We start from the raw sequence: 13,756 nt of genomic DNA on the forward strand, positions 1-13,756 counted from the left end.
ATTCTGCTGCCTTTAGTTCCTTCTCCTGAGTGTTTGTCCCATGACAAACCTTGTGCCCTGTTAGACATTTGTGCGGCCTGGCAGCACCTCTAACTGCATGAGCAGGTACTGCGGGCATCTCCCGCCTGGGAGTGTCCACAGTGCGCAGTGGGAGCTGATGGGAGCTGTGTCCTTGGGGGGAGGCAAAGTAGCAGGAGATTACTGAGCTCCATTGTCATGGGCCAAAGTTAGGAAACCAAGATGATAATAGAGAAGCTGAATACTCCCTCACTTATGTTGTCTTCTAAGGAACTGCCCATCCAGGATCTGCACCTGGCCAAAATGAGGTTCAGCCAAGAGCTGTTGTTTTGGCTGATACATCAGCAGCACTTCTTCTTTTACACTTGTTTAAGCACTTCTCGCATGTCTCATGTTGCTACCTCCTTAGATTGTGGTGAGCTAACTGATCATTTATTAGAACAAAACCAACTACAGAGGTGACACTGCGGAGCTCAGTATTGATTTTATAGAGGTTGTCCCTGTGATGTTACCTACACTTGAGCAAAAGTTCCAAATGTTAAATTTGCTAGTTGTCCTCAAAAATATGGAGCAGACTTTATGAGCAGCAGCTCTAGAAAAAAGCTGCCATCAGTCTTAAATATGACAGAGTGAGAGCTACAACAGAACATGTTTTTCAAGACAGTGGGTATTTATATCTTTAGTTTGATAGTGCTGTACAGTCTTCTATCACCTGCATTCATAAAACTTAGATTTACACGAGCATACCAAAATCCTTTTAAAAGGTATGCCTCTTGATATATTTTTGGAGGAGGCTGTCTGGCTGCTATCCTCCCTCCTTTTTAAATAGCCATAGGAATTGTTTTGTGCTGGATATGCTCTAGAAGTGCTGGGAAATCTGCATAACAATCTGGGTTGTACAGCACCAGGCATGTACCATACGTCCAAGTCATGCCCCCTGCCCTGATTCTTTCCTGAGGAGCTGAAAGCATGTGCAGACTGTCAGGAGCAGGAGGGCTTCAGCAGCAAACCATGCTTTGTAATGTGCAAGGCATGTGCATTATAGCATGCTTGATGATGCATTTCTCACTTTAGTTCTGGACAGACTTCTCTATTTTCTCCCCAAAATTAACTCATTTCTTCAGTCACAGCTCTTTTCCTAGCCTGTTTCCTCAGTAGGATAAGGGATTTGGAAAAGGATACACTTTTATTGACCCTATTTCCATTGTAACCACAAGCTGTGTATTGCCACAGGACTTTCATCTGTGATAGTTACCTCTGAAAATCAGGAACTGGGAAATGGTGCACAATGGTGGTTATGAGTGCAAGGTCCAAGAAATGTCTGCAAACGCACCACCTACTCTGCCTTCTCAGAGCTTTTTTAGTTGTCTGTTGTCTGACTAAAGCTGTGGTAAAATTCAGTGGTGGTTTAGCGTTCTAGGGCTGGGCTGGGTGGGTAGAGGTAGGTAATCGATAAGGCAACAACCCCTGGAGGATGGTCAGCTTTGTATCAGCTGACCTATTTCAGTGGTCATACCCTGGTTCATGAGAGAAGTCTTGCCAGAGCCAGCTCCTGGTTCTGGGTCCCCCTCAGTCCAGCCATCCAGAGTCCAAGTCTTGCAGATCTGTGATGGCATTTCATTTGTGAACTGTTTGTCATTGGAGGAGGAGGGGCCAACCTGATCTCTGGTCTTCTCTTGAGATTCAGGCAGTTGCATTGCTTTTAATTTCTTCACCCTTTTTTGAGTGTTTCCACTCTTCCTTGTTCCAGAAAGGCTGTGATTTATCTGATCAAACTCAGAGAAGGAGACTAAAAGCCTTAGGGGACAACATGTTTTAGTCATGCTAGGTAGTGTGTTTTCAGGTAAAAAAGTGAGAGTTAGTTGGATAAAAGTCCACAAAATTATCAAAGTCTGTATCTGGTGTTGCTAATGCCTTGAGACTGACCTCACTTCTCAGTTGACATTCCAGATTATAAACACTCTTGTAAAAGCTTCACTGTCATAAGACCAAGAGCTGCTTAAAACATTGGCAAATGAGTTGTGGTATCCAGAGCAGCTGTGTCACTTGCACCAGGAACTCTTCTGGTGTGTGTGAAGTAAAGCTGTGAACATGATTGTATGATGCTTCAATAAAGAATAAGGCTATTGGTAAGGCTGAAAAGTGGGTAAGTAACTTGAAATATGAAAAACAGGAGTTTGAGCCAAGAACACTTATGTCCTTTCGATAACTATATCTGCTGTTCAAGCTTAATCAGTTTTTATGAGAAAATCTGGAGCAGTCTGAGCTGCCATATGCTAAGAGAACTAAGTCTACTTCATCTTGTCAGTCTTAAATCTGTAAGACAGACTGTAAGAATGTAATGGAAATAAGTCTGAGAACAGAGGTCTTGAGTGAACTATGATTGCAGTTTTTCGTTGTTCTTGTTGCCAGGCTGCGATGTAGCTGGCAAAGGTTTGAGATGACAAAGATCTTCTGTGCAGTTGTGGATAGAACATGTAAAATTTCTCTCTCTTAGCCAGCTGGCATATCCAAACATTTGGAATGGTTCTTGAAAACCAAAGGATTGCTGAAACATTGGCATTCATGCTAATACTTGCTGCTAAGGAAAAATTTAGTGACAGCTCTCAGTATTGCTTCAGCCACCAACTCCGTTGTATTATGGACCACCAGCCAAATATATCTGATTAAAGAACCACTCACTTTCTCTGCATCAATTTTATGCCACATTAAATATTAAGTTTAAAGAAACCCCTTCCATCACTGTGTGCTGCCACGGTCCCTAAGTGTTCTCTCCATTTACAAGCCACTGACATGTGTCCAGCTCATTACTGCTGTCGTCAGCCGTTTCCAAGCAGCCTGTGATTGTTACTAATTACCTGCACATGCATTTTTCCTGCTCCCACTTGCTGATTTCAGGACAAAGTCATGTTAAGCTGGTACCTTTATGTGGCTCTCCAATACAGTGCCAAGGGTGGATTGATCAACCCACAGCAACCCTGGCTGCGTCTGGCAATGGGGTCGGTTTGCAGTGGCAGAGCCAAGAGTGGCTGTCAGCCAGCCTCACCCAGGGGCAGGGCAGCATGATTCACTGCAGTGGGGTACGATGTGAACTCTATATCACTCTATTAAAAGAAGCATCACAGGGTAAAGTGTTGTCAGGGGGCTTTGGTTTGGTTCCTCTGCCAGATGTTGGAGTAGAGGAGGCTGATCTTCTTTCATGCGGGCACACCTCCATCAGCTTTTGCTCATTTGGTCCTCCTCACAGCTTACACACCCATGCAGGGAGAGTAAGGAATAACAATCCATATTCCTGAGAATTATGTTCCATTTTTGTAGTTAGGGAACAAAGATGCTAAAATGGGATAAATGCAGGTCAAAGGACGAGATGTTTCTTGTTACTATTCTGCTGTGACATAAAGTCCTCACCCAGCCTCTCAGTGTGTTTTTCCTTAGGAGTGCTCAGTCTCATCTGCTTCCTAACTCTTCATTCTTCTTTGTTCATCCCATGGTGCTGTGACTGCAATTTATGAGCCAGTGTTTTGCTAGGTTTTGTTGAATGGCAGATACTACTGGTCACTTCTGAAGCTAGGCACGGTGGTAGTGCAGTTAGACTGGAAACCATGTCAAAATCAAATTCTCCCTGAGGACTTTAGTATTGGTAGCCACTATGGATTCTGATGCCTTCAATAGGAGGAAAGGAGTTGCTTCTCTAAAATTCCAGTCTGATCTCTTGCCAGGATAAAACACCAATAGATTTCAGCATTTAGCTCAATGCAATCCAAAAAGACTTCTTGTTTTTTCAAGAAGAAATCAAGTGGCAGTGAGACACAGATCACTTCCAGAAGATCTGAGTAACAGATATTTCTCAGCCTGTGGATGGAAGATTCGTCCGAACAACCCTAGAAAACAGCGTTTGGGTCGAGGGGTCTGGGGAAGCCTTCATCTCTCCACAGGTTAGAGATTAGATATTGCATTAGGACTAGAAGGTGTCTTTTCTCATTAATTTTTGATATAAAGTTAGTGATCCTTATCAGTGGGTGGCTGGGTCTTTCCAATGGCTATCGAGAGAATGAAGAGTGCTTAGCTTACGCTGGACCTGTGTGGGTGGAATGGACCTGGCCCACAGAGAAAGAAGGGTCACACAAAAGTCCTGGAGGGAACTGTTATCCAGCTAATGGTCAACAACAGTTTTCCAGCAGTGTTTTCACCAGCTGAATGAAAGTATTTCAATTGTTTTGGTTTCAAAAAAATATTTGCATTTCTAATAATAAAAAGTAGTTTCAATTTATACTTCCTGTTCCAACTCTTTGAAATAAGACTTATGTAAAATTTTCACAATTCCTTCTTCCTTTTTTTTCTCCACTCACTACCCTATCCCCAAATCAACATGGTTTTGCAGAAAGTAAAGAGAAGGTTTGATTTTGTTGAAATTGCTTTTTCTTTTGGAAAAATGCTTTGGTGTTTGTTTTGTTTTGTTTGTGTTGTTGTTGTTGTCTAATTGTCTATAGCAATATATATTTTCTATAGCAATAATAAAAAATCTTCTTCTGAGGCCACTATATTTTGGTCATATAATCTGTCCCGACATGGAAATGTTGATCTGTGTTTAAACATTATCACTGACTTATACTTTGATTTCTGTGGGACTGATCTGAAGTGCAAATCGGTGTCGGTAGATGGCTGGTTTCCAGTGAAGTATAATGCTAAGATTTACAGCTTAGTTTCTACATTTAATAGATAAAAGTACAGATGCGTTTTCCAATAATCTCTTTGTCACTCCCAATAGGGCCTGTCATGTTAAAGACTTGAAAAAAGGCCACATAACCTTCCGTGGAAAGGCAGCCAATCTGAAAAACGAAAGTGCCAGTTTTAATGATAGTACAGAGTCTAAGTGCAACACTGTTGAGTTTTTCCATTTTTATGAATTCTTATCTTGCCATTAAAAAAGAACAAACGCATTTGAGAAAGCAAACGAGGGCACTTGTACCCCACTAAGACTCAGGCTATTAACTGCCTCTTTTGATGATGTACAGCCTGACTCTGTTGGGAGTTTGGCTGTGGATTTAAATGTCGAATTTAACTGTGGTAAACATGTTTTGTGCAATGCATGTATAATAACAATTTGCATTTACATAGCATCTTTTACTTAAGGATTTTGCAATCTCTAATTAATTAAATCTGTTTCCCCCTGCCCCCAATACCACTGTGGTATGGAAAATAAATACAATTTTAAATAAAGCAGTGATGGCAAGAGGATTAAGACAAGAGGGTTCTGGTGCCCCTGTGTTGCCCTGATTGCAGCAGGGCTGGGGCTTGTTCTGCAAACATGCTGAGCAGCCTCTTCTTGCGTTACCCTGGTCTGAAATGCCCTAAAAAAAAAAAAAAAGGGCATCAAACCAACTCTGCACGCACAGGTTGAAAATGTCCTGCTGGGTACATGCACAGTCTTGTGCTGGTGTTTGGGTCCTGGAGACTCTTACCCGCCTGTGCCACCCACCACCATGGCAACCAGGGGTTCAGGTGTGCAGAGCTGGCTGGTGGCTTTAGGGCATCCAAGGCCAGTTCAACCCACAGGTGGCACTTCTCACTGCCAGAGAAATGATGTAAATCTTCTATAGATCTCCAAACTGGAAATAATGAAAAAAAAGAAAAATAAAAGAAAAAAAATAGAAAGGAAAACGCTCGAGTTAGCATAAATGCTTCATAAATTCCTTTTTTTGGCCCATAACAATAACAAAACATCTGAGAGTGTCTGTGCAAGCCACCAAAATGATATTTCCAGGTGAGTAGGGAGATGTGGATCTTGCTCTATGGTGAACTTCCCACTGGCTACCACATGAGAGGAGCCCCGAAGAAAAGATACAAGGACTCCCTGAAACAACATCTCAGCCTTGGCCATATTGTTCACCATAACTGGTCTACTCTGGCCTCCAATCGGGAGGCCTGGAGACACACCATCTATAACGCAGCTGTCTCCTTCGAGAACTCACGCAGGATCACTCTCGAGGAAAAAAGGCAACGCAGAAAGAACCGTGTCTTGCAGAATACACCATCTAAGGAGTCTTTCTGCTGTGCCTTTTGCAATCGGATATGTCTGTCACGTATTGGCCTCATAAGCCACCAGCGTGCCTGTAGCAAAAGTGGATAGTGCCTTCCCAAATCTTCATTCGCGAAGCCTGGCCATGAGGGAGATGTGTTGGCATCTGTGCATCTGCGCAACACAAAAATAAAGCCTAATGGCAGTTTGAGTCAGGCTACAGAAATTATTTCTAGGACAAGGTAATTGTTTTGATGATAGTGGTTGAAAACACCTCCAAAAGACATTGAGGTGCTGGAGTGTGTCCAATGACAAGCAATGGAGCTGGGGAAAGGTCTGGAGAACAATTTTGATGTGTAGTGGGTGAGGAAGCTCAGGAGGCTCAGTCTGGAGAAAGGAAGGCTCAGGAGGGACCCTCTCACTCTCTGAAACTCCCTGACAGGAGGGTTGGAGCCAGGTGGGAGTTGGGCTCTGCTCCCAGAGAAATGGTGACAGGATGAGAGGAAATGGCCTCAAGTTGTGTCAGGGAAGGTTTAGATTTGATATTGGGAAAATATCTTCACCAAAAGGGTTGTCCAGCCCTGGCACAGGCTGCCTAGGGCAGTGGTGAGTCCTCTTTCCTGAAAGGATTTAAAAGCCCTGTGAATGTGGCGCTGGGGGCATGGTTAATGGTGGCCTTAGCAGTGCTGGAAAGGGAGTAGAGGGAATGGTAAAACAAAGATCATTCCAGGGCACCCCTGGGCAATGGAGAGCATGCCACAAGTACTCTTACTGTCTGCTGCCTGCTCTCACCTTCCTACCATCCCCTAGAAATGGCAGCATGCCTTTTTTTTAATCTAGGAGAAATCTGGGAGAAATCTGAGAGAAACTGTAAAGGTTTCAAGAAAGAAAAGATGCAAAGCTGTAAAGTGTTCAAAATCTTGTTTTAATAATGCTGCAGCATATTTTGTGAGGAAAGCTCTTGCTTATGTTCTCTATTATATTTTTTGAAAGAGCTCTTCCTGTAGTGCTGCCCTTGGAAAAGACTGTGTTAGCTGTGAATAGAGATTTTATAAATCTACCTGGGGCTTTTTTTTTTGGTAATGTACCATTGTTTCTTCTTGGCTTTGTATTATATCAGGCTAAAAATGGGTGAATTTCAGGTTTTGGTATTATTTCTCATAAAAATGTTAAACTGTAATTAAAAAAAAATGCAAAAAGTAAAATGCAGTGGAAAAAAATGAAAAACATCACTGGCACTCAAAATATGAGTTGCCTGGTTTTGAGCTGCTTAATGGAACTGGCACATCTACCAGCATGAGGAATATTGTTTGTGGAAATCCCTTGAGAATCATCATGGACAGGCACTGCCTGTGGTGCCACAGACTTGACACCTGGCTTGGGATTTTCACAAAGAGGTGGCTGAAAACCGAATTCAGTTAAGAGAGTGAAAGGAGTGTCAGGGTCCCTCTGGAGCTTTTCTTTTCATCCTACATTCTTTGCAACAGCCTGAATTCCTTGAGCTCGGCAGCTCTATGATGACACTGTACCTTTTTTTGAGCACTAGTTCCTGAAAAAAGGCTTGTGTATCAGCAGTATTCCTCTAGAGAGGGGTCATGTGGGTTATCCCCTCCCCAGCAGGCTTCGACTCTGGCAGTTGTGGGTTCAGACCTGGCGGCCTCCTCATGTGTGAGGATTCTCTGTGGGAAGGATGGTCCTGGACTGTTGGTAATTAAGGACTGCAGGAGGATCTAGGGTTTGGAAGAGTGTGGTGTGAAGGCAGCAGATGCTGCTGCAGTTGTACTAATTGCAAAGTCCAAAAGATGTGTGGGTTGTTGGGGGATGTGGATGAGACTTGCTTTGTCAGCAAATCAGACTTTTGGTGCTAAACAGAGGCCTTGGTTTTGCTCCTTCTGTCTTTATTGATATTATTATGATTATGAAATATAGACAAAAATTTTTTCCAGGCATTGATGTAACCTTAAATTGGCCCGGTGGCTGCTCACAGTGGAGCTGTGTCCTGTGCTGCCTGTGCTGCCTGACCTGCCTATGCTAGCCAGTACAGGCAGTCCTAAATGTGTCCAGGTCTGGTGCAGAGACAGAAAAGCTAGTGGGATAGGCACTGGATGAGGGCAAAACTTGAACTGATCTTGCTGAGCCAGGGCTTTGCCCAGCCTAGTCCAGGTGACAGAGTTGCACATGTCCCCTGAGATGTCTGGAGAGAATTGCCCATCTTTCCCTGTGGAACTGCACTGGGAACAGTTATCTCAGGAATGAGCAGACACTGGCAATAACTGGTGTGACAGGGACATATGGGACATGTGTCATGTAAGCTGCACATGTGCAGGGTGAAGGAGTGCAGGACTGTGCCTTTGCTATTTGTGTCATTGCCTGTTGCTGCTGAGGTCGCACCAGGAGGTGCTCCATGCGTCCCTACATCCTGTTCCAGAGCATTCCCATGGCTTCGTCCACCCTACAGTGACCAGTGTTAGCTCTGAAGTCAAATAGTTGGTCATGAGAGGTGCAGGTAGCTGCTGTGGTCTCCCACTGTGAGGATGCACAAGGCTGCAGGAGGTACACTGGATCTCTGGGGGACATGTAGAGGTGGGATTACCAGCTCATGGCCAGGTGCACTCTTGTTCATTGTATAAGGGTTCACTGCTGTTTAACAGGCTTGAGCATGCAGTACCACAGGCTCACCACTCAGGAGATAAATTTTGTCCGTGTTCTGCTGTGGTGTTCAGTACCTTCAAGTCTTGATATCAACTCAGGCTTTAATGAAAGAAGCTCTTAAGTTCTTAAGATATGAGCGGGGTATCGGTGGGCCCTACTATGACATGGATAAAACAGCTTTGTGATGCTCCTTGGATGTGACACTACCTCCCTGCCTCGACCACTGTGTGGTGGACAGTGGTGCCTGTCCCCGTGCTTGGCCCCTTGGAGTAACGCAAAGTCACTGCTTCTGTGTGTGTCACCTCACCTGAGGGTTCATAGACCGCAGGGTTACCTTTGTGCTTTCCTCTGCAAGGCGCTGCCTGTAGACCCTCAGCCAAGCACTCCCTTTCTGTGGTGGCTGCTCTGAGGCCCCTCAGCTGCAGCAGGCCTCTGATGGGGGGTGTCTCTCCTGCTGAGGAAGAGTGGACCTGCAGCCCCCACAGAGGGGAAGGCACTGTCATTGCTGTGAGGCTGGTGCTCCACCAGAGCCAGCCCCCACGCTCACCACCATTCCCTCTGGCCCCACTACACAGCAGCAGGGACCAGTGGTGGCACCACAGGACTGGAGAGAAGAGGGGAGTCAGGGTGGCATTCCGTCACCCCTCCAGAACATGGTCCCAGCCCCTCCTCCTCAGTGGACCCATTGGGGTGGCAGGGACACCCGGCAGCTTTGCTCAGCATCACATATACCCCATGGAGAGCAGAGCACTTCTGCCCCCATCATCAGAAGTGCTGTCCTGAAGTGACGCCTTTCTCTGAGCTTTCTAATTATTCCTGTCCAATCTTTCATCATGTTTTCTTTTAATTATTTTTCCCTTTCTTCTCTCCCCCTCTTTTTTCCCCCTAAAACTCCAGCACTCCTCTCCAGTGTATTAAGAATGTGAGTGAAATTGATGGCTGGAACGTCTGAAGTCTTTATGATGATGAATGACTTTCACTGCCAAAGCTTTTATTGTATCTGATTTGGGAAGAATGGAAGCGGATTTATTGTGACCAACTGTCATGACACTTAATACAGTTATAAATCCTGATGCCGTGACGGCCACCGGGGACCTCCTCTGTCCACTCTCCTACCCTGCTTTTGTCCCTGCTTGACATCCTCAGCTGTGGTGCAGACAGTGAGAAATGTGAGCTGGGAACTCCCAGGTGGAGGGTGATGGCTGAGGACAGGGCAAGCCCTGAGTGTCTTACCCAGATCCAGGCAGGCTGCAAAGCCCCTGGCTCTCAGGATGGGTGGAGATGCTCCATGGCCTAGGGCACCAGTGCAACATCCCCCCATTCTGGTGCTGGTACTCATGGGCTGCTTCAGTCCTGCATTAATGTGGCAGAAGGGGAATCTCCCACTGTGGCTTGGAGCAAATCCAGTTCCCCATCTCCTTCTCTCCTCTAGTCTGAACTCACTGAAGGTTGCTTCCCATAAAGTAATCCATACATGTGTTATTTTCTGAACTACATGGTGCATCAGTTGAGGTACACATCTGACTATGTTATGAGAGATGATGGCTACTCACCAGGCAGCTCAGAAAGAGGTGAGACTTGGAAACCTGAACTTGGTCCTACTACTGCACAGGGCAGATGAAAAATCAATTTGTCTTAAAGTGATTTCAAATGAGATGTTTCAGGTTCCTTTAACTAAAGAGAATAAAATATTTCAAACTTGACAACTGAGAATACTTAATGGAAAACAGTGAAACCCAAGCGAGACAATATTTCCGCAGCTTCACTATTTCCATCACAGAATTCAGGTATAGTGCCTGATTTCAACTTTTCAACTTATTCCAGGTTAAAAAAAGCATTACAGAAATACCAGAAAAATAGTACATGAGTTGTCAATCTGGACTTTGTTGAACCCTAATTAGGATGTTGAAATCTAGGGTGTAAATATTTCTCTTGTGAGTAGAAAACTGCCGATGACATTAGCAATGATGCTTGGATTGGAAATGTCTCCATCTCAGATTAATTCCAGATGCAGATCATAAATACTGATCCTTGTGAGATGAAAATATCAGTATGGGTTTAATGTTGCTGCAAAACAGACTGGTGGAAGCCGTTGGGTTTTTTTTCCCTCTGTGCTTATATAGCAAGTTGAATAACCAGTTGTCAATATGCTCAGATGTTTCTATCTCTGGATGCACCAGTAGGCTGCCAGGTCATGCCCACCCATGTCAGTGTTGACAGGATTCCCCTGCATGGGAAGGTGTCTGTCAGCATGAGACCAGGTGGGACAGTGAAGCCCTAGGTTGCCTGGTGTCTGGCCAAGTGCTTGCAGCCCCAGCACTTTGCTGCTGTCCCAAGCCCAGCTCAACATCCAGAGCCCGAGGTGGTGACCTGCTGGCACAATGTCAGTCATTGGGGTGGGCACTGCTGGGGGGTTTCACTGCTCCGGCTTGGGACCAAAGGGATTGCCATCAAGGCAGGTTTGCGTGGTGCCTGAGCTTCTCCTCCTGCTCTCACTGCTTGCAAAGGCCCTCTGGATGTCACTGCTGTCCTTTGCAAGGTGCCTGGAAACCCATGTCCTCCCCTCTTGCCTGGTTGCCTGCTTTCCCGCTTTCCCATACACAGCTGGGGAGCATGAGGCCCCCTCCCTGCCAGTGCCATCCCAGCCTACCAGGTCATGTCAGGGACCCAGTGCTCAGCAACCTGACAACACAGGCTTGCCTGGATTCTAGGAGCCTCCCCAGGCCATCATGTGTAGTCCTCAGACCTGGGGGCAGCATACTCTCAGCTGCCAGGCTGGGAGGAGGAGGTGGGCTGCCCTGCCTGGAATCATATATCATATCATATATCACATATCATAGTACAGATTCTCTGGAGCGACATCTGCACCTGCAGGGCCTTTTCAGGCAGTTCCTGTCACAGCCCAGCACCCCTAGCTAGTGGCAGCCATGCTCATGGTGTGTAGGTTACCAGGTCAGGAGCATCCTCAGATGCCCATCATGGAATGGCTGTGGTGGCAGACAGTGATGGAGAGGATGTCTCCATGTTTTTCCTCATGCACTGCTGTGGGAAGGTCCCAGAGATGGATTCATGGCCTGGTACAAGCAAGGCAGCTGCCTGTGCTGCTGCCTCTGAGTTGTCTGTGGACAGCGAGATCTTTTGGTCAAGTCTCCAGACTGAATCCTGAAGGTCTGAGCCCTACTGAAGAATGCTCTCCCTTGGGAACAGTTTCTCTGTCCCAAGGGCAGCTCCCAGCCTGAGCCAAGGCTATGGACCTGCAAAGTGTGCTGAACTGCTCCCCAGGGCTGGCTTTGCCATGCTTATCCCTTTTCTAAACTCATAAATGAGATTTGTTAAATGGGCTGAACATGTGAGGTTGGAAACATTCTGCATTTCCATTTCTTGAAGAGGGTGAGGTTGGATGCCAGCCACCTCTCCCCCTACATATCCATTAGTTTTCGGGAGCATCCATGGCACCACAGTAAATTGCTAACAATGCTCTAGTTTCTATGCTACAATTGCTACTGTTTGTTTTTTTTCCTATAGTTCCAGTGTCTGGAGCCCTGTTACAGTGAGAAGAGTTTGTAACTCTTCACAAATTGATGGTTATTTCTTTTTAGTCTCCTCTATTGCAAAGAGAGAATAGAAAACAGCTTCTGGGCTTTTGCAAAAATTCAAACAGTGAAAAAGAAACAAAAGGAAAAAATATTTTATTTAAAGATCTCTTGGTAATGCAGTCTCTCTTGTGATTTTTGTGGAGTATTGAACACCTAGCTGGGCAGTTGCAGGAACAGGGATCCTCCAGATCACAAACTTTTCAAGGTGCTAATCATCTTGGCCATCTTGCGTCTTTCCAGCAGCACATTGATTACTGTGGAGACAGTCTCCCTGAGCCTGCTGTGCTGCTCTTATGAGAAGTATTGCTGTGCTGCAGAAAGGAAACAACAATAAAGGGAATATGTTGCTTCTGTATGCGTTAAGAGCACTGATCAAACCACATGAGATCCCATTTCAGACATAATGTGCATTGGAGGGCAAAATTAGATTGAGAAGTAAATGGAGCCTAAAATTTCCATAGCTTTATTCGTCAGAAAGCTGTTTCATTGCGTGGTTTAATTCTCCTACTTCTTTCATTCATTGAATGTAGCATGCTGGCTAGAGTACATTTTAGAAATAATGGGATGAAAAAACCCCCATCTTTAATTTGGTGGTGGTTGCGAGGTGTGTAAGGCTGTTCAGACCTGAGATGTGAGGTGATATGAAATGCAGAAGCATATTACACAGTAGCAGAAAAACAGCTAAACTCACACTTTCCTCATTTTAGCAGGAAGAGGTGTTTTGTTTTAGGATTGTTATTTTATATTTTGGCTTTTGATTTTGGTTTGCTCTGCATTTATGTAATGCTGAACTATTTAAAGTTGGGTTTATTATTTCTATTTTAAAGTTTCATTTCATTGCTTCTTGTGAATTATACTGAGTGATGAATGGCACTTGACCAAAAAATAACATTTTCTAGTCTAAGACCTGCCATGGTGGCAAGCCCATTATTTTTACGTGAGATCTTTTCCCTCCCCTTTAAACATGTCGATTTGACAGGAGGAGGCTAACTGGTCTCTCAGATAAGTAGACACATGGGGTTTTTGCCTTCAAAGGAAACACTTGATGTCATTTCCAAATCAACACAGATTGCTGAGGAAAGCACTTAATGTGCAGTGAATCCCTTTTGAAAGAGTGAAAACTGCAGATCTGTATAATTGGCACCAGTGGTGTAACCAGAGCAGGAGGACAAGCCTATGTTTTTCTCTGTCCCATGCACACCTTTTTGCATCCGTGCTTCTAGGCTGCATTCCTTGCTCTGTTTCCTTTCCAGAGCCTGTGGAAGCTGGCTTGGCTTCCCTCATACTGCTTCATCAGTTCCCACATGCTAACTGTCTCAATTTTGGCTCTTCCTACCTTACACTGTGAGCCATGGAAATATAAATGGGGAGAGGAGCCAATTTCGGGCTGCTTTCCAGAGAAGGTGTCAGCAGACCTGAAACCAGCTGAATTTCAGTTAAAACTCTCCATTTCAGTGGTATGGAACTGGAG

At 45.0% G+C, this 13,756-nt stretch overlaps 1 protein-coding gene across 3 annotated transcripts in view; it reads left to right on the forward strand.

The window, feature by feature from the left end:
- PAX5 (paired box 5) overlaps window positions 1-13,756 on the forward strand; it is a 127,817-nt gene that overhangs the window by 67,256 nt on the left and 46,805 nt on the right. The gene's annotated exons all lie outside the window — the stretch shown is intronic.

This window comes from Chiroxiphia lanceolata, chromosome Z (genome assembly GCF_009829145.1).
Source record: "Chiroxiphia lanceolata isolate bChiLan1 chromosome Z, bChiLan1.pri, whole genome shotgun sequence".
Taxonomy (NCBI): Eukaryota; Metazoa; Chordata; class Aves; order Passeriformes; family Pipridae; genus Chiroxiphia; species Chiroxiphia lanceolata.